The sequence below is a fragment of the Saccopteryx bilineata genome, chromosome 4, assembly GCF_036850765.1.
Source record: "Saccopteryx bilineata isolate mSacBil1 chromosome 4, mSacBil1_pri_phased_curated, whole genome shotgun sequence".
NCBI lineage: Eukaryota > Metazoa > Chordata > Mammalia > Chiroptera > Emballonuridae > Saccopteryx > Saccopteryx bilineata.
Window position 1 is genome coordinate 30,049,357 of NC_089493.1, and position 23,692 is coordinate 30,073,048.

At 39.1% G+C, this 23,692-nt stretch overlaps 1 protein-coding gene and 1 pseudogene across 10 annotated transcripts in view; one reads left to right on the forward strand and one right to left on the reverse strand.

Moving 5' to 3' along the window:
* Positions 1-23,692, reverse strand: part of SIPA1L1 (signal induced proliferation associated 1 like 1) — a 381,790-nt gene that overhangs the window by 210,144 nt on the left and 147,954 nt on the right. For all 10 annotated transcript variants that reach the window (XM_066275018.1, XM_066275017.1, XM_066275009.1 and 7 more), the window contains one exon: positions 2,487-2,547. The gene's annotated coding sequence lies outside the window, so the exon portion shown is untranslated. The remainder of the gene's footprint in view (positions 1-2,486; positions 2,548-23,692) is intronic.
* On the forward strand, positions 4,398-4,495 carry LOC136336679 (small nucleolar RNA SNORA51; annotated as a pseudogene).

Genomic DNA, 23,692 nt, shown 5'->3' on the forward strand with positions numbered 1-23,692 from the left:
AGGAGGAAATGTATTTCCCCCCACAATTTTGGGGTGTCAGCCAGGACGCTTGAGTGGCTGGACACTGTTCTTCGGGAGATTTCATTATTAGAGTAGCGAGAAGAACTTAGAAGGGTAGCAGTAAAATTATTTTTTCCTCCCCCACAGTATTATGTTTCCAGGTACCATGCTTCACTGTCTATTCATAGGAGTGGGTGCCTCTTTTATAACTGCTGCTACCAGTATAAAGAACAAACCGACAAACTGACAAATTCAGAAAGCACAGAAGCAACTTCTGAAAGGTATGACAACTAACTGTCAGAGTACAGAAAAATGCATAGATTTACCTAAGTTTACCAAAAGCAAGCATATTGACCACGGGACGAATAGAGCTATTTAAATCAAAAAGTAACCAACACATTCCGAAAAGCTCACTGATGACACAGTTGGCTTAAATGTGTCTTACATGTGCCAAACCCGCACAGGAATGTAGAATCGCGTACTGGAAGTGAGCTCAGAAGCCGACCAAGCCCCAGATTCCAGAAGATAAGATACAAGGCTGTCAGCATGTTGATTAAACTCATCAACCACTTGGCCCTGGCCGGTTGGCTCAGCGGTAGAGCGTCGGCCTGGCGTGCGGGGGACCCGGGTTCGATTCCCGGCCAGGGCACATAGGAGAAGCACCCATTTGCTTCTCTACCCCCCACCCCCTCCTTCCTCTCTGTCTCTCTCTTCCCCTCCCGCAGCCAAGGCTCCATTGAAGCAAAGATGGCCCGGGCGCTGGGGATGGCTCCTTGGCCTCTGCCCCAGGCGCTAGAGTGGCTCTGGTCACGGCAGAGCGACGCCCCGGAGGGGCAGAGCATCGCCCCCTGGTGGGCAGAGCGTAGCCCCTGGTGGGCATGCCGGGTGGATCCCGGTCGGGCGCATGCAGGAGTCTGTCTGACTGTCTCTCCCCGTTTCCAGCTTCAGAAAGAAAAAACAACAACAACAAAAAAAACTCATCAACCACTTAAAACTGAACATATTTCAGTGCTGATCACTATGATGCCTAGTAATCAATATTTGGGCAAGAATCTGAGAACAAATTTATAGCCTCTTTCCATGATCCTGTATTTATTCTAAACTGAGAGGTTGAACAACAGATGCACATAGTACCTACATTGCCTGAAATTAAAAGCATACAAAAATTATACTACACACGTGGTAAACAGACAAACAAATGCAAGAGGAGAATCAAGACCAAAACCAGGACCGTGGTCCCTCAGAGGCAGAGAAATGGTGCTGAGGTTAGAGAGACTTACCCTGGGTTTTTAACTGTTCAGACAACTTGTAAACATTCCAATTCTCTAGTGTGTTATAGGAGGGCACATACGGACATCTGTTATATTACTCCTTACGTAATTTTTGTGATTGGAATATTCATATTAATTTTTGAAAAGCAAACAAGGAATTAGAAGTTTGGATACAGACTGTTTAAGAAGAGGTCCACACTGCCAAACACACCTATACAAGGGGATGATTTTCAGAGTAGTAGTCCAAGACCCTTTTTATCCTTCACAGCTCAAGACGGTTGATTAAAAGGTAAAACCTTCAGGGGGAGAAGGGAAATCTAAAAGCAACATGTTTTCTTCTCCTGTCTTTGATTACAAAATTACTACCTGTTAAGTGTGAAGAGGGTGCCAGTCAACACTAACACATCCTGCCAGTTTAATTTAATGGTACTATTCTGCCTCCCTTTGCAATTACTCCCCACATTCCCCAGGGGGAAACTAATGGATTACTAAAAATAAAATGGAGATTAAATGAATCACTTGGGATGTTTTGGCTCCCAACACAAACTGGCTTAAACAAAAAGGAAATGTATTGGCTCAAAAGCTTGGACTTGGGAGAAGAGAGAGGCTCCAGGGCTGGCTTCCCTGTCCTCCCCACTGTGTGGCTTCTTGCTCAGGCTGCAGACACACCAGACCTCACACTAGCACAAAACAGCATCCAGAAGAGATGACGAAGAAGAGAAAGGCAGGCTCTCCCTACAGCTCTAAGACTTCTGCCAGAAGCTCCTGGGAAACCTACTTGGGAGTCTCATGGGCCGGAAACAGGATGACTAAACCATTCCTGAAACCATCCCTCTGGGCCAGGTCATACCCAACACCAGCTGATGGACAGAGCAGAGACAGGATTGCCCTAATCAAAGGGCCCACCCTGGATAGGCAGTCAAATCCATAACATGGAGGGTCAACTGGATACCTGACATGGCTCCAACCCTAATTCCATTCTGCTAATATGTCTAGGGAATAGACTGAGCAAGACTGTGCTTACCATAATCACAATATATATTTGTATATAAGGCTAAAGACTCAAAAAGCAGATGACCAAATGAACTGATCCCTTTGAGAAAAGTAGATTTTACAACTTTGTTTCTATATTTCTACTATTCCCATGAGAAATTTAAAGACAAAGTCACACATTTTAAAGCGGGTCAGTCATAGGAAGTATAGTAGAGTACTTACTGTAGTCTCGTGCCATTGCTACAGAAATTCAGACAATTAGCATCCAGTGATAATGTACAATCTGAAAAAACAGAAATAAAAAGTTCATAATTTAAAAATAGAAAAATGCTAAGTATACAAGAAATTTTACTAAAATATATAAAATAGTTGCATAAGAACCTGACCAGGTGGTGGCGCAGTGGATAGAGCATTGGACTGGGATGCAGAGGACCCAGGTTTGAGACCCCGAGGTCGCCAGCTTGAGCGTGGGCTCATCTGGTTTGAGCAAAAGCCCACCAGCTTGGACCCAAGGTCACTGGCTCCAGCAAGGGGTTACTCGGTCTGCTGAAGGCCCACGGTCAAGGCACATATGAGAAAGCAATCAATGAACAACTAAGGTGTTGCAACGCGCAATGAAAAACTAATGATTGACGCTTCTCATCTCTCTCTGTTCCTGCCTGTCTGTCCCTATCTATCCCTCTCTCTGACTCACTCTCTGTCTCTGTAAAAATAAATAAATAAATAAAATTTTTAAAAAAATAGTTGCATAAGAAAACTTTTGAGGGGAATACGGGGAGGGGGGATGCATTAGGGCAACACTAGGATCTATATAAGCACAATAAATTAAAATCAATAAAAAAAACTTTTATCTTTTTTCTAAAGAAGCAAACCAGCCCTTTTAAAGTAAGTAGCTGCACTTAAATTAGAAATTAAAGTATCAGTAATATTAAAGTATCTCTAGATATTTTCAATTTCAAATCATCTGTTTGTATTGTAGATATGACCATAAAAAACACAAAACAAAATATTTATACATTTTAATCAAGTAATACTGCCCTGAAATTATATTTATAAAATTTAAACAGAAACAGAATTATTAAATTGACCTCAAACATCATGTTGTCTAACCCTACAACACATACCAACCTGATTCAACTTGATACAACTTAAAAGTTAGATAAACTGGCTTCAATTTCTAAATTTCTAAACTTAGGGACCTAAGGAAATAATAGTTCTCAAAAAAAAAATTACACATAGGTGAGTCAAATATTTGACACTTCATCTTAAAGTCTTCGAAAATTCAGCATGGATGTAGAATGCAGCATAGAACTGGGGATGCTAAGACACTGGAATGGCTTTTAATATTGAAAAGTGAAAGATAAAAAACTTTGTCTCTACTCAGACCTCAAGACAAATAACAATATAGCAATCACATTATTAAGTAAGCAGGGCTTAAATATGTACATAAAACCTATCGATGCTGTAGGATTTCTGGGGACAGTGTGCTTTGAGGGGGCTGAGGACAGGTGCTGCCCACCCATCTACAACTAGCCTAGTTTCACCTTCCTCAGTGTATGAAAGATTCAGCCATGTGGTTGGCTTTAGTTATGGTTTGTAGGGGAGGAAAAAACTTCTTCTACCCTTTCAGGTTCAGTTCCTGGGGGCATACAAATTAAACTGACAAAGAGAAATTAACAGGAAAAAGGGCATATATTTTATTGATTTTAATATTTTTACATGTGTGGGAATATCACAGAAAAAAAGTAAAAACCCAAAGAGGCAGTTAGACTCAAGGACTTATATACCATTTTAACGAAGGACAGTAAGTCTTAGAGAAGTGGCTAGACAAAGGAAAAGGTTGGATTCCTGAGGATGATAAATTGTGAAAAGACGAGTAGGAAATGGTATGGTTCATCAGAACTGGTTAGTAAGATCTGTTATGCAGACTTAATTTCTGGTGATAAGAATCATTTTCCTCTTTCTGGTTTAGAAGACAGGTGCACTTTGAAAAATGGAAATGCATGCCTCGCTTTCAGGCAGATAGGGAGAACACAGAGTTCTTCCTGTGTTTGCTACTTCTCAATTTCTCAATTTCCTCTAGTTCAAAATATGGGCAGCATATCCTGACCCCCTTCAGATTCAGAAAAATAAAAACTCCTTAAAAATATGAAGGAGGCAGAGTAAACCCACCCATCTATACCTCAGCCCTGGCTCTTTGCCTGGTCTGTATTGTGAATAGGGGGACTTGGGGTAAAGGAATATTATTATTAAAGAAAAAAAATATGAAGGTACAAGTCTCAGACTGAATGAAGATATTTTCAATACATATATCCTCCAAAGGACTCACATGGACTACATAAAAAAGTCACATGAAACAGTAAGAAAAGAACAGGCCTCCCAAATAGGATATCCAAACTGTCAATAAGCATCCGAAAAGGTACTCAACCTCATTCATTACCAAGGAAATACACATTAAAACCACAGTGACACGCAATGGCATGCTGATCAAATGACCAAAAGTGAAAATCTGAGGACACGAAGTCTCAGGATCTGAAACAGGAAAACCCGTTCAGCAATGTCTAATAGAGCAGAGCACAAATGCACAGTGGCCCAGCGACACCACTCCTAGGGCGATGCCTACCAGGAACGCATCTCCAGACACATCGGTCCCCAACACACATACAATAATATTCGAAGAAGCCAAAACTCAGTAACAAAAAAACTGTATAGCCATACAGCTGAATACTAGACAGCAGGGGTCAGTCAGCTATTTTTGCAAAGGGCAAGAGAGTAAGTATTCTTGGCTATGCAGGCCATAAGGCTGCTGTGCCCTGTTGCAACTAAAACAGCCACAGTCAATATTTAAATGAAAGGGTGTGGCTGGTTTCCAATAAAACCTTATGCACGAAAACAGGCAGCCAGCATAGGCTGTAGTTTGATTGCTAAGGAGTAATGAATATTACTGAACTATGTAGAATGCAACAACACAAATGAATCTCATATGATAGAATGTACTATATAAAGCCACTTTATAAAGTTCAAAGATAGGTAAAACTAAGTCAGGAGTTACCTTTGAGTGTGGCGGGATAATAGAGACTGGGAGAGGGTGGAAGGGAGAGTTTGCGGGGCTAGTGGTATTGGATTCCCTGGCGTGAGTGGTAGTTTCATGATTATGTTCGATTTGACAAAACTCATCGAAGTGTTTGTTCACTTATGATTCACTTATCCTTATATGTGGTACATTTGAATTAAAAAGTAGTTTATTTTAACTTTTTAATAAACAGAGAATATGGGTCAATTCTATAAGTGAATGCTTTCTCCTAGCTCACTCTCCCAGACATTGAACACTCTGAGGCACCAGCAAGCCTGTGTCCCCACAAAGCACAAGCATGCAGCCTCCTTTTATTTCACCTGATGTCTACATTGCAGGTAACCTTCTGTTCTGAGTTCCAGGTAGGACTGAGGAGAATGAGCTGTGACTGGATGGAGGAGAATGCGATACAGAGGGAGCAAGGTGAAGAACAGATGGTGGGTGGACAGATTGCTGGAAATAAACCCCTACCTTTTAACATAATCTGTTGAGTAATCTACACAGAATAGAGGGTAACACAAACAGCTTAGGAACACAATTCAGAAGGTCGCTGAACTTGCATTTTGGACAAAAATAACGACATTTAAAAGCTAACTCAAGTTCTTAAAAGACTGTTAAAGAAGTCTGTTCCCACTACAACAATTTCTTCCAATCTAACAGATTAAGTGGGCAGGAAGTTTCAGCTTTTCAAGCAAGGGGGCAACCCTGGCAGATAAAGTAGTCTTGGCTTTCTAGCCCTGCATATTTTAAACCATTTCTATACCTTGATGTCATCTGTCCCTCTATACCGTGTCTAAAACTTAATTGAATATTGTAACTTTCCAAGAATCATAAAAAGCCATTAAATTACCAGAGTTGTGCACAAATATATTAGGAGAGGCCAAGAACCTAAAATTCCCAGAACAACAAGATCATGGGTATCACATTATACGGATTCACATTCTATGAGTATGAGCTTTTATCATGAGTGAAATAAAGAGCAAAGGAGTAAAGAAAAAAATAAGTGAAAAGAACGGGAACCCACTCACTATACTGCATTTACTGTATAACTAACTGACATGTGTGAGAAACTGAACTAGAGGCACAGATATACTTATGCATCAAAAATTAAAATTAAATGTCACAAAAATTACACAATATTATAAGTGCTATGGAGCCATAAATTAACAGGAGAGAATTATTCAATGTAGGACAAGTGAAATGAAAGTAGGGAGCAGAGGAGTGGAAAAGGAAGTCTTCATATAGTACAATGGTTCTCAAAGTGTGTGCCAGGGTACACTGGTGCACCCTAGAAGATTTCCAGGTGTGCCCTATGGCAGTGGTCCCCAACCTCCGGGCCACGGACCGGTACCAGTCCATGGGTCATTTGGTACCGGTCCGCAGAGAAAGAATAAATAACTTACATTATTTCCGTTTTATTTATATTTAAGTCTGAACAGTGTTTTATTTTTTTAAAAAATGACCAGATTCCCTCTGTTATATCCATCTAAGACTCACTCTTGACGCTTGTCTTGGTCACGTGATATGTTTATCCATCCCACCCTAAAGGCCGGTCTATGAAAATATTTTCTGACATTAAACTGGTCCGTGGCCACTGACTATTCTATGGTATTCCAGAGAAATATGTGCCTGTTGGGGACCAAAAAACCAATAGGTTTTTGAGGTTTAGATTTTTGGGGGACCGAGGTGTGGGGAATTGGCTGTAAGCTGACTGTCTACCCAACCCCCCCCATTTGCCTGATTAGGTTGCAAAAAGCTGTTAAGCTGTGGTGCTGGATTGTTTACACTACCCCCCATGTTTCCTGGAAAGACTGGAGGCAAGTTTCTTCTATCCTTTGTTTGGTGTACAGTTAAGATTTGCTAATGGCCTCACTTTACCCTATAAATAAAGCAAGATGAGGTTTTTGGGTGCGTTTTGTTCTTGCCAGCAGCAATTACAGGGCACCCCCTACCGTGTATTTTCTTAATTCTGTATATTTTCTTAATTCCACACCGTTCCCACTCGGAGCCTGAAATTACTAGCTGCACTGGTTCGCGGCATGTGCCCAGATATAAAAATAAATATAGTTACTCTATTATACCATTTCATTACGGAAATACTGCTCTTTTTGTTAACACATCATTATTATATTTATTATTAACACATCATTATACTCTTTTTAGATAAATACACCCAAATAAGATGGATAGATTTCTCAAAAAGAACCGTGATATTGAAGAATCCGATTCTGGAAGTGAGCAAAAGTTAAGTGTAAATAAAATAGGACTTGAACGCTGACGGGCAGAATTTAATTTATAGCATTTTCCATCACTTAACACTGAACAATACAATTAGATTAGAAACCCATTCATGGAAGCTTCTAGTGATTTTGGTTTAACATTAACAGACGAAGAACTGGCAGCTATACCCACTGATCGTGGATTGATGATTAAACATAAGGAATTGTCTCTTGAAGACTTATGGATTTCTATAAAAGAAGAATATGTGGCAATATTTAAAAAAGCTTTGAATATTTTACTACAATTTTCAACATCCTATTTATGTGAATTAGGATTTTCTACACTCAACACAATTAAATGTTAAAAGAGGGGAATTATTCAATGTATTGACAAGGAAATGAGAGTTTGCCTTTGAAATATATGCCCAAACATTGAAGAAATCGCTAGGACACATAAGGCTCATGTTTCTCATAAATACAAGAATGAAAAAACACATTCGTGCCGGGACCTGCCGAATTTACTAAATCTTACTAGGAATGTATCTATCTATCTATCTATCTATCTATCTATATATATATATATATAAAGATAACTTTTTTGTCTTTTTAAAAATTTTTTAACCCTTGTTTTTTACAAATTCTAAAAAACATAACAAAAAATGTAACATAAAAATGTTTTTTGCCCTGGCTGGTTGGCTCAGCGGTAGAGCGTCGGCCTAGCGTGCGGAGGACCCGGGTTCGATTCCCGGCCAGGGCACACAGGAGAAGCGCCCATTTGCTTCTCCACCCCTCCGCCGCGCTTTCCTCTCTGTCTCTCTCTTCCCCTCCCGCAGCCAAGGCTCCATTGGAGCAAGGATGGCCCGGGCGCTGGGGATGGCTCTGTGGCCTCTGCCTCAGGCGCTAGAGTGGCTCTGGTCGCAACATGGCGATGCCCAGGATGGGCAGATTATCACCCCCTGGTGGGCAGAGCGTCGCCCCATGGTGGGCGTGCCAGGTGGATCCCGGTCGGGCGCATGCGGGAGTCTGTCTGACTGTCTCTCCCCGTTTCCAACTTCAGAAAAAAAAATAATAATTAAAAAAAAAGAAAAAAAAGAAAAAAAATGTTTTTTAATGTCAGAATAAATTTAATTTTGTCGTATTTATTTCATATACCATAAAAGCACGCTTGGACTTTGTATTTTTTTCTTTGATATCTGACTTAATTATTATAACATATTTCTCAGAAATGTGTATATAGTATGCCTACAATTATTTGTAGGATTTTAAATGCGCCACGACTTCAAAAAGTTTAAGAACCACTGATATAGTAGGTGTTAAAATGAGTTTGAATAATTAAAGATGAGCAAGGTAAGAGGAAAGAGAGCATCATTCTAAGCAGAGAGAGAGAATGCCCAACAGGTTGGAGGCATGAATAAGCCAGTCAAGTTTGAAGATCAACAAGAAATCTGGGACAGCGAGAACGTGGTGTGCAGGGACAAGCTAAAACTGAGATGATGGGGTGACTTGTCAGTTATGCTGTTTGATTATCATCCTGGCATTATGAGCCATTGGGGTAGAAACTAGGAGAAAGAGAACGGAACACAAGGAACAGAGGAGAAGTGACAGTTCTCCAAACATATCTTCTTGTGTATTTTTGAGATTTATAGCCATGGGAAGATTTCACAATATTTAAAAAGTAAATAATTAAAATCAGCCAGTATATGGTTTTAACTCAACATGAAAACAATCAGTAACAAAGGAGCTGCATTACAAATGTATCACATCACCACACTTACAGGAGTACAAAAGAAAAAAAGTCACCTAACCACTTTGGAAACCAGTATCTGGACTATGTATTCTGAGGCTAGAGACAAAACAAATAAAGGAAAACGGCCAGAAGGAACTCTATGGTGTTGAACTTGAATCAGAGATATCATGGTTTTTAATATATATATTTCCATAGATCAATATCGATGTAGGTACGTGTACAAGTATACATATATTCCCTAGTTCCGTCCTCTGAGAGAACTTATAGCAATGATCTCCCACAGCAATGAACACACCTACCACCCAGACATTGGTTTCTAAACACTATATATTCCAGTTAAAAACAAAACAAAACAAAAAGACCTGGCCTGTGGTGGCACAGTGAATAAAGTGTCAACCTGGAATGCTGAGGTAGCCAGTTCAAAACTCTGCACTTGCCTGGTCAAGGCACATACAGGAAACAACCACTACAAGTAGATGCTTCCTGCTTCTCCCTCGTCTTTCTTACTCTCCTTCTCTTTCTCTCTCTCTCCCCTTTCAAAAATCAATAAATAAAATCTAAAGAAAAAAGACTTCTCTTTAAGGTTAAAAAAAATAATAAGGTCAACTTGAAGAAATTTCTGCCTGCAAAGCTGGAGCAGAGAAAACATCAGATGAACCTGGAAATCTTGTATATGAGAAACTAAGGAAGGGCTCAAAGGAGACGGGAACTTATCAAAAGGACACCGGAACCAACCTGAAGGGGTCAATTCTGGGACAATTTGAGAAATGACATAACATTAATAAATCATAACACATAGGCTAAGACAAACATTCATGAGCCCATACTAGTAACAATAAATACCTGAATACTTAAATAAGTGGGGGGAATGAAATTTAATCCCTATTTTGCTCTATATATAAATCAATTCCATTTTTTTTTTACAGGGACAGAGAGAGAGTCAGAGAGAGGAATAGATAGGGACAGACAGACAGGAACAGAGAGAGATGAGAAGCATCAATCATTAGTTTTTTATTGCGACACTTTAGTTGTTCATTGATTGCTTTCTCATATGTGCCTTGACCGCGGGCCTTCAGCAGACCAAGTAACCCCTTGCTCAAGCCAGTGACCTTGGGTCCAAGCTGGTGAGCTTTTTTTTTTTTTTTTTTTTTTTTTTTTGCTCAAGCCTGATGAGCCCACGCTCAAGCTGGCGACCTCAGGGTCTCGAACCTGGGTCCTCCGCATCCCAGTCTGACGCTCTATCCACTGCGCCACCGCCTGGTCAGGCGCAATTCCATTTTTAAGACTGGCATATAAAAGGCAAGATTAGGCCCTGGCCGGTTGGCTCAGCGGTAGAGCATCAGCCTGGCGTGCGGGGGACCCGGGTTCGATTCCCAGCCAGGGCACATAGGAGAAGTGCCCATTTGCTTCTCCACCTCCTCCCTCCTTCCCCTCTGTCTCTCTCTTCCCCTCCCACAGCCAAGGCTCCATTGGAGCAAAGATGGCCCGGGCGCTGGGGATGGCTCCTTGGCCTCTGCCCCAGGCGCTAGAGTGGCTCTGGTCGCGGCAGAGTGACGCCCCGGAGGGGCAGAGCATCGCCCCTGGTGGGCAGAGCGTTGCCCCTGGTGGGTGTGCTGGGTGGATCCCGGTCAGCGCATGCGGGAGTCTGTCTGACTGTCTCTCCCCGTTTCTAGCTTCAGAAAAATACAAAAAAAAAAAAAAGGCAAGATTACAAAACTTTTAGTAGAGAATAAAAGTATATTTCATGGCCCTCAGAATAGGTTAACAATTCAAAAAAGAAAAATAAAGTCACTCAACATTAAAATAAAAAAGTTCTGTTCATTAAAAGATACCATAAAGAAAATAAAACACAAATTAGAAAACCTATATATCTCTTATAAATTTTTAAGAAAGATAATCCAAGAGAAAAATGGACATAAGTGACAAAAGAAAAGGAAATGCAAAAGGTCCTTAAATACATGAAATGATGCTTAGGTTCTTTGGTAATTAGAGAAATACAAATAAAAAGCACTTTTACACACCTCTCAGCTTATCTAAGTTTAAAAAGTCAGACAATGTCAAGTGTGTGGCAAAGACGTGGAGGAATGGAAGCGTCAGTCTCTGGTGGGAGTTGTACCGTCACTTTGAAAATCGTCAGTGTGTGAGCAAAACCTTCCCTGCTAAGTTTACGGTCACAACTGTCTCCCCGAGACAAATACAACTGTGCAGAACCACAGAAAGCTGCAAACAACCCAAATTCCCACAGAATAGGAAAACAAAACGTGGCTTGCAGCAAAACCAGTGAGCTCTGATGCTAAATGCAACAGTATGGGAAAATTCAAGGGAACAATACTCCTAAATACTTTTTCAGAAAGAAATTGGTTATAAACTACATTTTTAAAAATTAGTGACAAGCTCGCTGAAGGCTGTCTATACTACCTAATACTCATTGAAAGCTTCCCACGGTTTTGTGCTCGGTATTGTGGATCTTTCTAAGACATACAAATAAGTTCTCCAAGAGATGCTAACATAATTCCCTATAGCTTTGAACACAATGTTGAGCCAAACATTAGGTAAACAAAACACAATTGTAGTTTTTATTTGTTTATTTGTTTTTTAAAGGGTAAATTCCCAAATTCTAAGTACAACACTTGAAAAAGCATCATCCATGTCGTGGCTTTTCAAAAGAAAAAAAATATTTAAAGAAACCTCCCCCCACCCCCAAATCTGTTATTTTGTTAGTCAGCTACCACAATAGGTATGTTTGCTTATTTAGGCTCATACCAATTGGACTATGAATTCATTTAAAAAATATATTTCATAGAGAGATAAAATCATACATATGCTGTACTTTCTACCAAAAATTACATATGTAATTTTACACATATTTATATATATACCTTTCCCACAAAAGTTAAACAACTTCTAAAATCAATACAACTGGATTAAAAACAAAACACTCATATGAGCAGAACTACTCACAGTTGTATCTATGATCCCCTGGCAGTGATCAGCCGTCGTGACACCATGAGCTAAACAAACTGACCTGGCCAAGCCCAGAATGAAGTGCACCCAGGAGCCTACTAACCACCCTCAAAGCAAAAGGTTCCTCACACCGTAGATGGTTAACAAATTTTAACAATGAGGAAAAGCATAAGAGACATATTTAAATTTGGCATCAAACACGAAATCTATTTTTCCAGATTTTAAATGTTATATAATAGTGTTCAGAATTTAGACTATTATGGTCTATATTTTATATGGGTGGGAGTACATACAAAATCTTTACAACAGATGGTAAATTACATAAAGACGTCAACTGACAGTTCTAGCTGATTCAGCTCTAATTCATCTTGTTTGCTAACAGCACTATTTTAAAATTGTTTTAAAAGAGCAGTTCTATGGTCCATAGAACAGATTTCTATTTTAAGCAGAGGTGACAATCTTTACTTATGTAAGAGGCAATTATACAGGTTAACAGAGGAAATGAACTGCAATGGAATACACTAGAGATATGTTAGGGGAAAGCATTAGTTTTCATTCTCAAGGGCACATACTAAATGTATCCGTTTAACAGTCATTGAATTTATTAAGCCATAATTTTGCTACATGCATTCTCCATTCCTTTTTTCTCTGAGCACATTGAATAATCAGAAGGCAATGTTTTCTTTCCTCTCTATAGTCACAACTGTGCATTTGGCCTGCATTCTAAATAACCAGGTTCTTTACAAAATTTTTGACATTCAGCCAATATACGGATCTTTTCACTAAAAATAAGCATGAAGGAAACAAACTCAAACCATAACTGTCATATTTACTCAAAATGGGGAGAACATTCTTCTCAGACAAGTTGGATAAATATGCACAGAACTCACCATCACAATACCTGCTCTACTGACACTAATAACAATACTGATGTTAAGAAGTTGAAACATGAATATTCAACCGGATGCTTGATGACATCAGTATCGATGGCCTAAGTCTACTGATGTAATACGTAACCAATCAGGTAGTGTCTTTATACATTGGCAAAGCCTAAACAGCAGGTATGATGATTGGTTTAATATGTTAACTTGGCTAGGCTAAAGTGTTGTTATTTTAATCAAATTCTAATCTAGGTGTTGCTGCGAAGGTATTCTGTAGATGTAACTAACAGCTACAATCAGGTGACTTTTAAGTAAAGGAGATTACCCTCAATAATGTGGGTGGGCCTCATCCAATCAGCTGAGGGCCTTAATCTCAAAGACTAAGGTTTCCTAAAGAAAAAATTCACCTGACCAGGCGGTGGCGCAGTAGATAGAGCATCGATCTGGGATGCGGAGGACCCAAGGACCCAGGTTCGAGACCCCAAGGTCGCCAGCTTGAGTGCAGACTCGTCTGGTCTGAGCAAGGCTCACCAGCTTGAGCAAGGGGTTACTCAGTCCCCTGAAGGCCCGCGGTCAAGGCACATATGAGAAAGCAATCAATGAACAACTAAGGTGTTGCAACAAAAAACTGATGATTGATGCTTCTCATCTCTCTCCATTCCTGTCTGTCTGTCCCTATCTATCCCTCTCTCTGACTCTCTCTCTGTCCCTGAAAGAAAAAAAAAATTCTACCTCAACACTTGAGCATCAACTTACATACTTTTATTGGTTCTGATTCTCTAGAGAATCTGGATTGATACACTAGGCAAAAATGGGAATTTCATTATATGTTTTAAAGACTTTTAAATGTAAAGTTAACCCGTGGCTGGATAACTCAGTGGGTTAGAGAATTGCCCCCACACAAGAGGTTGCCAGTTCAATCCCTGGTCAGGGTACATACAGAAATAGATTGATACTTCTATCAGTCTCTTTTTCTCTCCCTCCTCCCTCTCTAAATAAATACATAAAAAATAAATCAAAAGGGTTTAGAACATGACACCCTCAACTGTGTGGATCTGGAGTACTATTTTGAGTTAAAGGGACTTAACCCTTTGAGTAGTATGAATGTTCATGTACATCCCTGTGCCTCCTGACCATCCAGAGTACAATCGATTTATTTTAAAAATGTGTAAGGCAACATTAAAAAAAGGCAAATGTATGTTCTTCTTCTTTCCATAAATCAGTTAACAAATAAACATGATTTTAAGTTAATGAAGCTGGAACTGGAACTAATTCCATTTCTTGAAAAAAAAACTCACTCCCGGGGATCAGAAAGCATGAAAAACACTCACTACTCAAGAGGTTAAAAAAAACAAAAGAAAAAAACAGGTGCATAAAGGCACTCTGACCTCCCTTTTCTTTGAGAAACCAGAAGATAAACTCCCACATGAAAGATGTGCTCCCTGCACCTGGAGGGAAAATACACTGATCATCAGTGACAGGGAACTGAGGCTGAGAAGAATCTGTGCAAACACAGGTTTTAAAAATAACTCCATCTCCCTCTTTAACATCCCCATATATGATATTTTCTTTTTCACCATGACTACTCTTCGTTCAACCTAATACATAAACATTTAGACCTAATTGGTTTTCTTGTGTCTTCATTTTCCTGTGAAAACTCCCATGTACATTTTTTTTTTAATTATAGGCTATTCCGCTGTTAATCTATGTCACTATACTTCTCGGGCCCAGCCAGAGACTCTGGGGGACAGAGGAAAGGTTTTACTCCCCAATGCATCCATTCTTAGAGAACCAGCAACATGTTAAGGAAAGAAGTAGCAAATGCAAGAATGTCTAAGAAAAATAATTGATATGGGAAAACAAAGAACCTGTTTTAAAGTATAATAAAGTTCCTCGAAAAATTCAAGGAAAGATGACATCCACACACACACACACACACACACACACACAAAATGGCAATAATTGCCTGACCAGGCAGTGGCGCAGTGAATAAAAGCATTGGACTGGGATGCAGAGGACCCAGGTTCAAAATCCCAAGGTCGCTGGTTTAAGCGCAGGCTCACCGGCTTAAGCGCAAGCTCACCAGCTTGAGCGCGGGGTTGCTGGCTTGAGCATGAGATCATAGACATGATCCCATGGTCACTGACTTGAGCCACAATGTTGCTGACTTGAGCAAGGGGTCACTCGCTCTACTGTAGCCCCCCGGATAAGGCACATATGAGAAAGCAATCAATGAACAACTAAGGTGCCACAATGAAGACTTGATACTTCTTATCCTTCTCTCTTCTTGTCTGTCTGTCCCTCTCTATCGCAAAAAAAAAAAAAGAGAGAGTAATTATCTTGGGTAAAACCAAGATCGTTGGGAAATAAAATTACGAAAGGTAGATCGGCATCAAGTGATGGAGGGGGCAGCTGGATGCTACATCCTGGATCCCATCCCCAGTGGACACACCTCCGGAGCTCTGTCCATTTTCCTCTCCCTTGGCCTCTTCCCTCCTGTCTATAAACATGTTCTGATGTTCCTTAATTTATAAAGAGCCTTTATCTTAACTCACATCTCTCTCTGGAATTAAGAAGCAATGAGAGAGAACGGTATCAATGATGATTTGGAAGTTCCTAGCTTAAATAACTGGGTGGATGGTTCTCCCAGTAGATGAACAAGGAAACAAACGGGGAGAATGGGAGATACAGGAGTCTTCATAATAACATACAACAATTAAAGTGCCTTCATAGGACGAGGTTATAAACTGAGAGTCTATAAACTGAACTTGGACCATAGGCATATTTTCTTTGGCCCATGCAGTGTTTTACGAAAATTCAAACCATCCCTTAAAATTCAGAATATTTACCATGCAAGTCCTGATTTACAGCTTCTCTTGAAAAACTGAGAGATCTGGTAATTTCCGGCTCATATTCCCAAATAGCAACAATGGCCAGAGCCAAACAGACTGTCCAGGACCTGCAGTCTCCCACTAATGTCCCCAATACTGTCTTCCTGACCGTCAGCCTATGTCAATGGCCATTTATCACTCCACTCTTTCTGTATTTTTTCTTAGCATATAAAAACATATTTTCTTACCCTAGGCATGGTTTTACTCATTTACATGGTTGGCCAGGCCCGTAACCTTGTGACTCTGCTGTAAAAGTACAGAGTCAGAAGGGAATTAAAAATAAGGCTCGTCAGAGAAGCCAGGGCTCGAGTTGTGGCTTAAAGTGGGTTGGAAATAGGCAAAAATGGAAGGAGGTGCAACTCACAAAAAAGAACATATAAAAGGAGATGGGACTATGGATGGAACTGTAGGAAATACCCATCACATCAATAAAAGACAGATAACAGTAAGTAACAAAAAGTGAAAGACAAGTTCAAGGAGTGAGAGGTTCAAGCAAGATTTCAAAATGAGCTAAAAGTTGATGATTCTCAGATTACAGCCCAAATCTGCTCAGCTGTAAGACTAGTGCTATAGAAAGAGACTACAGTCCATGGTTAAATAAACACCCAAAAAAAAAAAAAAAAAATCAAGTCTGAACTACCCATGAAACTGTACTCCATGCCAACTGGTTAAGGTTAATTCAGAAAGATGTGTCTCTTTAATTATTGTCAACATAAATGTTATGGCAAGTACTTGAAAGCCATTTTTCATTGACTAGAATTATCATGTGATATCTAGTTACTTAAGTTTTACCCTACATATTAAAAGCATTTTCAAATAAAAAGCAAAGGCAGAAAGAAATATTAGGCATAATCTAACAACATTTTCCTCAGATTGTTGCATATAAGAGAATCACTTATACTACCATAATAAGAAAACTGGCCAGTTAACAAAGGGATAAAGTTACAAGGTTTTCCTCCAAATTTCTATGTAACGAGAAGAGGAAAAATGTCCGTTAACATGAGATGATTTACAAGAATTTAAAGCATCACACTGGCAAAAGCCAACAGTCTGTGCATAAGCATGGTTGCCTCTGCACATTTGGTTTAAAAAAAAAAGACAATTTAGGAATTCTACAACCTAAGATAGGTTTCTCCTATTAATGGCTTTGTGCTAGATTACTAGGTAAGTAAATGGGACATAGAACATAGATGGAATTCATAAGAAAATACCAACTCAATATTAAACACAACAGAATTGCTCAACTCTTCATTAACAATCAAGAAATAAATATTAAAGTAAAAATGAAGTACTCATCATTTTAGAACTATTAAATTACCAAAGTAATATTTCATAGTTATAGCTATTAAGTTAGCTAAATAATTTTTGTACATTTGATACTGTTAAGTCTGAATTAAAACTACTGAGGCCCTGTAAATTGGCATTGTACCTTTAACAGGTAGATAAAGTTTAACAAAATGTTCAAAACCCTTATAATCAATGGCACTCCCAGAAATGGACTCTATGTAAATGATGCAACAGAAGCAAAAGGTTATATGAATGAAAATATACAGTACTACAATGTTATTTTAAACAAAAAAAGATAAAGAATATGGAAACAGATCAGCTGTCTAACAACAGAAATAGTATATAGAAAATTATAGTGAATCAACACTGTAATCTATAATACTTATTGTCCTTTAATGTGATAATCATGAAGACCGTAAGGACCATGGGAAAACAATCAATATCATGTGAAGGTAGAAAATAAAACAATATGCTTAACAAGATTACAACTAGGTAAAAAGAAAAAAATGTTTTTATATGTGGTCAAGCCAAAAATAAAAATACTACTCAAAAAGTGGAAATTTTTAATAATATACTGGAATGATACATTTTTGGAGCGTTTCATGTTCCAATATTATTTTAATAATACAGTAAATGAAATAAATAGGAAAAAATATCTGTCATCATGGGATTATAAAATTGGCACTAAGACAAAAACGAATAGCCACAGTGCTCAGGGGAGGGGGGAAAGCAGGGAGAGCCAAATGTAAGAGCAATCGAGTTTTAACAAATGAACTAAAATTAGAACTCTACTGGGGGCCTCAGAGAGCACTTTCAGCAAAATGGTAGAGGCATAAATCTTATGCAAAGAACTGATTAAAAGTAACGGAGGTGAGGCAGTGTCTGGGACTCAGGCAATGCTGGGAAAGAAGAAACGAGTGATAGATGACCAGAGGGAAAAAAGAAATGGAATAATAGTTCAGGGAAGAATCAGGGTGGAGAAAAGTTTTGTTTAGGCTAAAACCTAGGAGAGGGAATAATCAATCAGTAAAGAGAAAAACTGAACCTTGGAAATGATGAAATGCCTCTTGGAGGCTACATGACATAGAAATTCAAGTTGCATGGAGCAGAATTTGGTTTTTCTCTGTCCTTGAAAAGCACTCAAATTTATCTACAGAAATGATACTTCAATGAAAATTTTTATATCTTCTTAAAACAAAAGACCTCCAACAGTATTTGAGCATAAAAACAAGGAATACAACGCAAATGACTACCATATCGACTTCTTAAGAATCTAGAGGTCCTACATTAAACCCCAAATAAAATAATTGTATTGGCATGATGAATATTTTGCGTGGATCCAAAATTCACATTTTTCTGCATTTTAACTTCGCTGAAATCAGGATATACCTTATCATCCTTATCATCAGTGACTTCTTAGCATTACACCACAGTTTAAAAGGCTGTGGTCTGGCCCTGGCCGGTTGGCTCAGCGGTAGAGCGTCGGCCTAGCGTGCGGAGGACCCGGGTTCGATTCCCGGCCAGGGCACACAGGAGAAGCGCCCATTTGCTTCTCCACCCCTCCGCCGCGCTTTCCTCTCTGTCTCTCTCGTCCCCTCCCGCAGCCAAGGCTCCATTGGAGCAAAGATGGCCCGGGCGCTGGGCATGGCTCTGTGGCTTCTGCCCCAGGCGCTAGAGTGGCTCTGGTCGCGACATGGCGACGCCCAGGATGGGCAGAGCATCGCCCCCTGGTGGGCAGAGCGTCGCCCCTAGTGGGCGTGCCGGGTGGATCCCGGTCGGGCGCATGCGGGAGTCTGTCTGACTGTCTCTCCCTGTTTCCAGCTTCAGAAAAATGAAAGAAAAAAAAAAAAACAAAAAAAAACAACAACAACAAAAAAAAAGGCTGTGGTCTTTTCTCTTAATGATATGTAAATTAATTATGTCTTACAATTGAAAGCATCTTAAATGCAATAAAGCATGGCATCTTCCTATCCTCACAAACTACTCTGGCACTGTTACTATACAACTACAGTAGAAAGGAGAGGAGGATAGGAACTTGGCACATACTATCTTAAACAACTTTATTTTATAAAAACATAAAATTGTGAACACTTTACCAGACAGATTTCTAATTCTATAATTAAATAATGCCCGTGGTCCTGATTCAATAGTTTATTGATGCTCATAAATGTAGAACACGAATCATATGTATACACATTTACATTTGCCAGCTCTCAGTGTAATTCCTAGCCTATTTTACAGTGCAACAATATGCTTTAAAACAAAATACTTTTCCACCGAACAGAAATCAGAAGCAAGGAAGGGCATTTCTATGTAAAATATTAAACTTTAATAGAAATACTCATTAAGGAACTATCACTTGGGCCCTGGCCGGTTGGCTCAGTGGTAGAGCGTCAGCCTGGCGTGCGGAAGTCCCGGGTTTGATTCCCAGCCAGGGCACACAGGAGAAGCGCCCATCTGCTTCTCCACCCCTCCCCCTCTGCTTCCTCTCTCTCTCTCTCTCTTCCCCTCCCGCAGCTGACGCTCCATTGGAGCAAAGATAGCCCAGGCACTGGGGATGGCTCCATGGCCTCTGCCTCAGGTGCTAGACTGGCTATGGTCGCAACAGAGCGACACCGGGGATTGGCAGAGCATCACCCCCTGGGGGGCGTGCCGGGTGGATCCTGGTCAGGCGCATGTGGGGGAGTCTGACTGCCTCCCCCTTTCCAGCTTTAGAAATATACAAAAAAAAAAAAAAAAAAAAAAAGGAGCTATCATTTGGGGAAATTGAAAATTCACATTCACATCTTACCAAGTTTTTTGTAAACCTAAAGTTAATCCAAAATAGTTTTTACTAAAATCAATAAGTATATATGCATATTAACAATTTTTACTGGCAATTTCGTTGGAGTTTTAACCTCAACAAATGGGCTGTCTGGAAAGGAAAAATACTTATAAAACATTTACAGCATCAAACATCTTTGGAAATCACCATAATCACAACAATTAGCCACCCCCAACTGCAATGCACTACACATTTTTTAATGTTTTACAACTAAGGAAACCAACCTGCCAGCCGATAAATTTATTATACCCCCACCTGTACTCCTGGAAATGCACAAGATAATCAAATCAATGAAATTAGCATCTAAACATGTTTCTTTAGCATAATCAACTTATGTTAGGCCAGTGATTTACCCATAAAACACTTTAAGGTGATTATGAATATAAGCATGGGTTCAATATCAAAGCAAAAATAGGTACCATGCCAGAAAATTCCTTCATGATCTTCTAGTTGTACAACTTCACAATTTACAAAGCACTTTCCCAAGTACTATTCTTTGAATAAAACGGGCTGCACTATCAAACATACCTCCAGATGTTCCCAGTTTTAAATAATGTTATCTAGACTGTTTGAGGCTAACCTCGGACAAAGTTCATCACACTGACATATATTATACATATCTACATATCTTTTTAATGGAGATCACAGGTATAATGACTTCAAAATTTCAATACCAGGACAGATGTTACATGATCACCACCTAAGACATTGCAACTAATTTTTTTCTATATAAGAGGGAACTATAGAGTAAAATTCACAACTTTCAGGATTTTATCCCTATCTTCTATAAAATGTGAAAACAACTGCCATTTTCTCTTTTTCTTTAGTTGCTAATTGATTTCCATTCTTTTTTTAAAACATGTCTTAATTATTTAATATAAAGCAACACATTATGTTAGGAGAAATAAATAGTTCCTGCCCTCAAGAAAATTATAGCATACAGGGGAAAGAAGTTCAAAGAACCTTAACATATGGCAGAATATGTTAAATGCTAGAGTTTTAGGAAAACACAAAGATGACAAATTTATATTAGCTATGAAGTATATTATACCATAACTAGAGTTACATTATTGCAAATAAAAAATATTCTCTCTGGACTAACAAGATCACTAGTAATAAAACCTTATCAATACCTTATTACAGTTCTCTGTAACATTTTAAAAATATTGACAGGTTTCATATTTTATAAACCCACTGTAATTTATTTCTAACTTAACAGCTATGAAATCTTGTTTATAAATGTTTTTTGGTAAAGTCTGAATATTTTTTAATAAGTACCATTATAGTTGTACTATATTATGATATATAAGAATGACATAGTCATTCAGGTGACCAAATACATAGATGGTCTTTATTCAGTCAACTTCCCAGTTCACAACTCCCCAAACTCTTGGAAATTCTTAAGTGATAAGAGCTCAAAGGTGTCTCTTATTTATAATGAGATGATTTTTGGAAAGCAATCAGAGATAGGGGCTGGTTGAAAATGAAGCCAACCATTTGATTAGTCCCACCCACCCCCAACATCCAGGGAGGGGGCAAGGGCAAAAGACTGGTCAATGATTTAATCAATTGTGCCTATGTAATAAAGGTCCATAAAAATCCTCAAGTTCCGGATTTGGAGAGCTTCCAGGCTGGTGAACACTTGGAGACCTGGGAGAGTGGCTTGCCTGGAGAGGACCTGGAAGCACGGTGCCCTTTCCTCATTCCCTACCCTATGTATCTCTTCACTGTATCTGGCTATTGATTCGTATCCTTTAATATCCTCTGTAAGAAATCAGTAATCTAGTGAGTAAATGAGTTTCCCAAGTTCTGTGAACCATTTTAGCAAATTAATCAAACCCAAGGAGGGGTTTGTGGGAACCTTTGATTTACAGCCATTTGGTCAGAAGTACAGATAATAACCTGAACTTGGGGCTGGTGTTTGAAGTGCGTAGGGGGGAGGGCGCACAGGAGAGAAGGCAGTCTTGTAGGATTGAACCCTGATTCTGTAGGATCTGACAGTATTTCCAGGTCGGCAGTCATAAGAATCAAGTTGAAATGTAGGACACCCACGCTGGTGTCCAGAAGAGTACTTTTTAGTGTGGGGAACCTCACCCCCACAGTAGAACTGGGTTCTGGGACCCAAAAAGGAAAACCAAAATAGCCAAATAAAAGCATCAGTCCTTGAAGGTAAAAAGGTTTACAAATGACAATGACAGCAAATAATGCAAACCACTTGTTCCCATTCAGGATGTAACATGCAGGTGAAAAAAAAAAAAAAGGTAATTTTAATGGATTTTTTTTAAAGTAAACTTTTATAAAAATTGAATCCTGTGAACCTCATTTATGTTGTAACATGAAGCATTAGTACCATTATATAAACACACTACAATATATTTCTCCATTTGCTATTGAGAATGTTTTGATTTTTTCTAGTTTGGCATTAGTACAGATGATACTGCTATGAATTATTTTTCGACTTATTATTTGGAGCACATGTATGTGTTTCTGTTGAGATCACACCTAGGAGTGGAATCACTGGATCCAAAAATCCGCTGATATTCCCACTAGTAGCGTGAATAAGTTCCAGCTGCTCTATACTTGGAATTATCAGTCTGTTCTACTCTGGTGAGAACATAATGTTGTAGCATTATAATTTTAATCTGTATTTTTCTTATAAGAAATGATTCTGAAAAAACTTATAAAAGGCTGATTGGCCAGCCTGAGCATCTTCTTTTATGAACTATTCAAGCCTTACATCTTTAGCCAGGGGAAGGGTAGGAAGGAACAGAGGGTCTAGCTAATAGTGCTTTGTAATTCTTTATGTCTTCTGGATATGAGTCCTCTGTTGGATATGTATCAATGTAGCTCTCTCTATATATATATGGTTATAGCTCATATAAAGCTACATATATAGATATATGGATATATAGAGCAAATCTCTTCTGCCACTGCATGGTTGTCTTTTTGCTTCCTTAACAATGTCTTTTGATAAAGAGAAATTCTTAATTTCAATGTGGTTCAACTTTTTTTTTTTTTTGCGAGAGAGATAAAGAGAGACAGACAGGAAAGGAGAAAGGTGAGAAGCATCAACTAGTAGTTGCAGCATTTAAGTTGTTCATTGATTGCTTCTCATATGTGTCTTGATCAAGGGGCTCCAGCCAAGTCAGTGACCCCTTGCTCAAGCCAGCAACCTTTGGGCTCAAGCCAGCGACCACGGGGTCATGTCTATGATCCAATGCTCAAGCCAGATAAGTCCACACTCAAGCCAGATAAGCCTGTGCTCAAGCCGGTGACCTTGGGTTTCAAACCTGGGTCCTCCGCATCCCAGGTCAATGTTCTATCCATGGCAAACCACCTTGTCAGGTGGAAAAATTTAGCAATTTTTTCCCTTCTGGTTAATCTCAATGGAATTCAAATGCTACTCTCAAATGTGAAAAGAACACTTAGACTACTTTCAATTAATATACTACCATGTTTAAAATTAATTACTGTAAACAAGTTTATACAAAATTTTAATCTCTAACAAAGTAAGTATAGGTAATTGTTCAATAAAAACATCT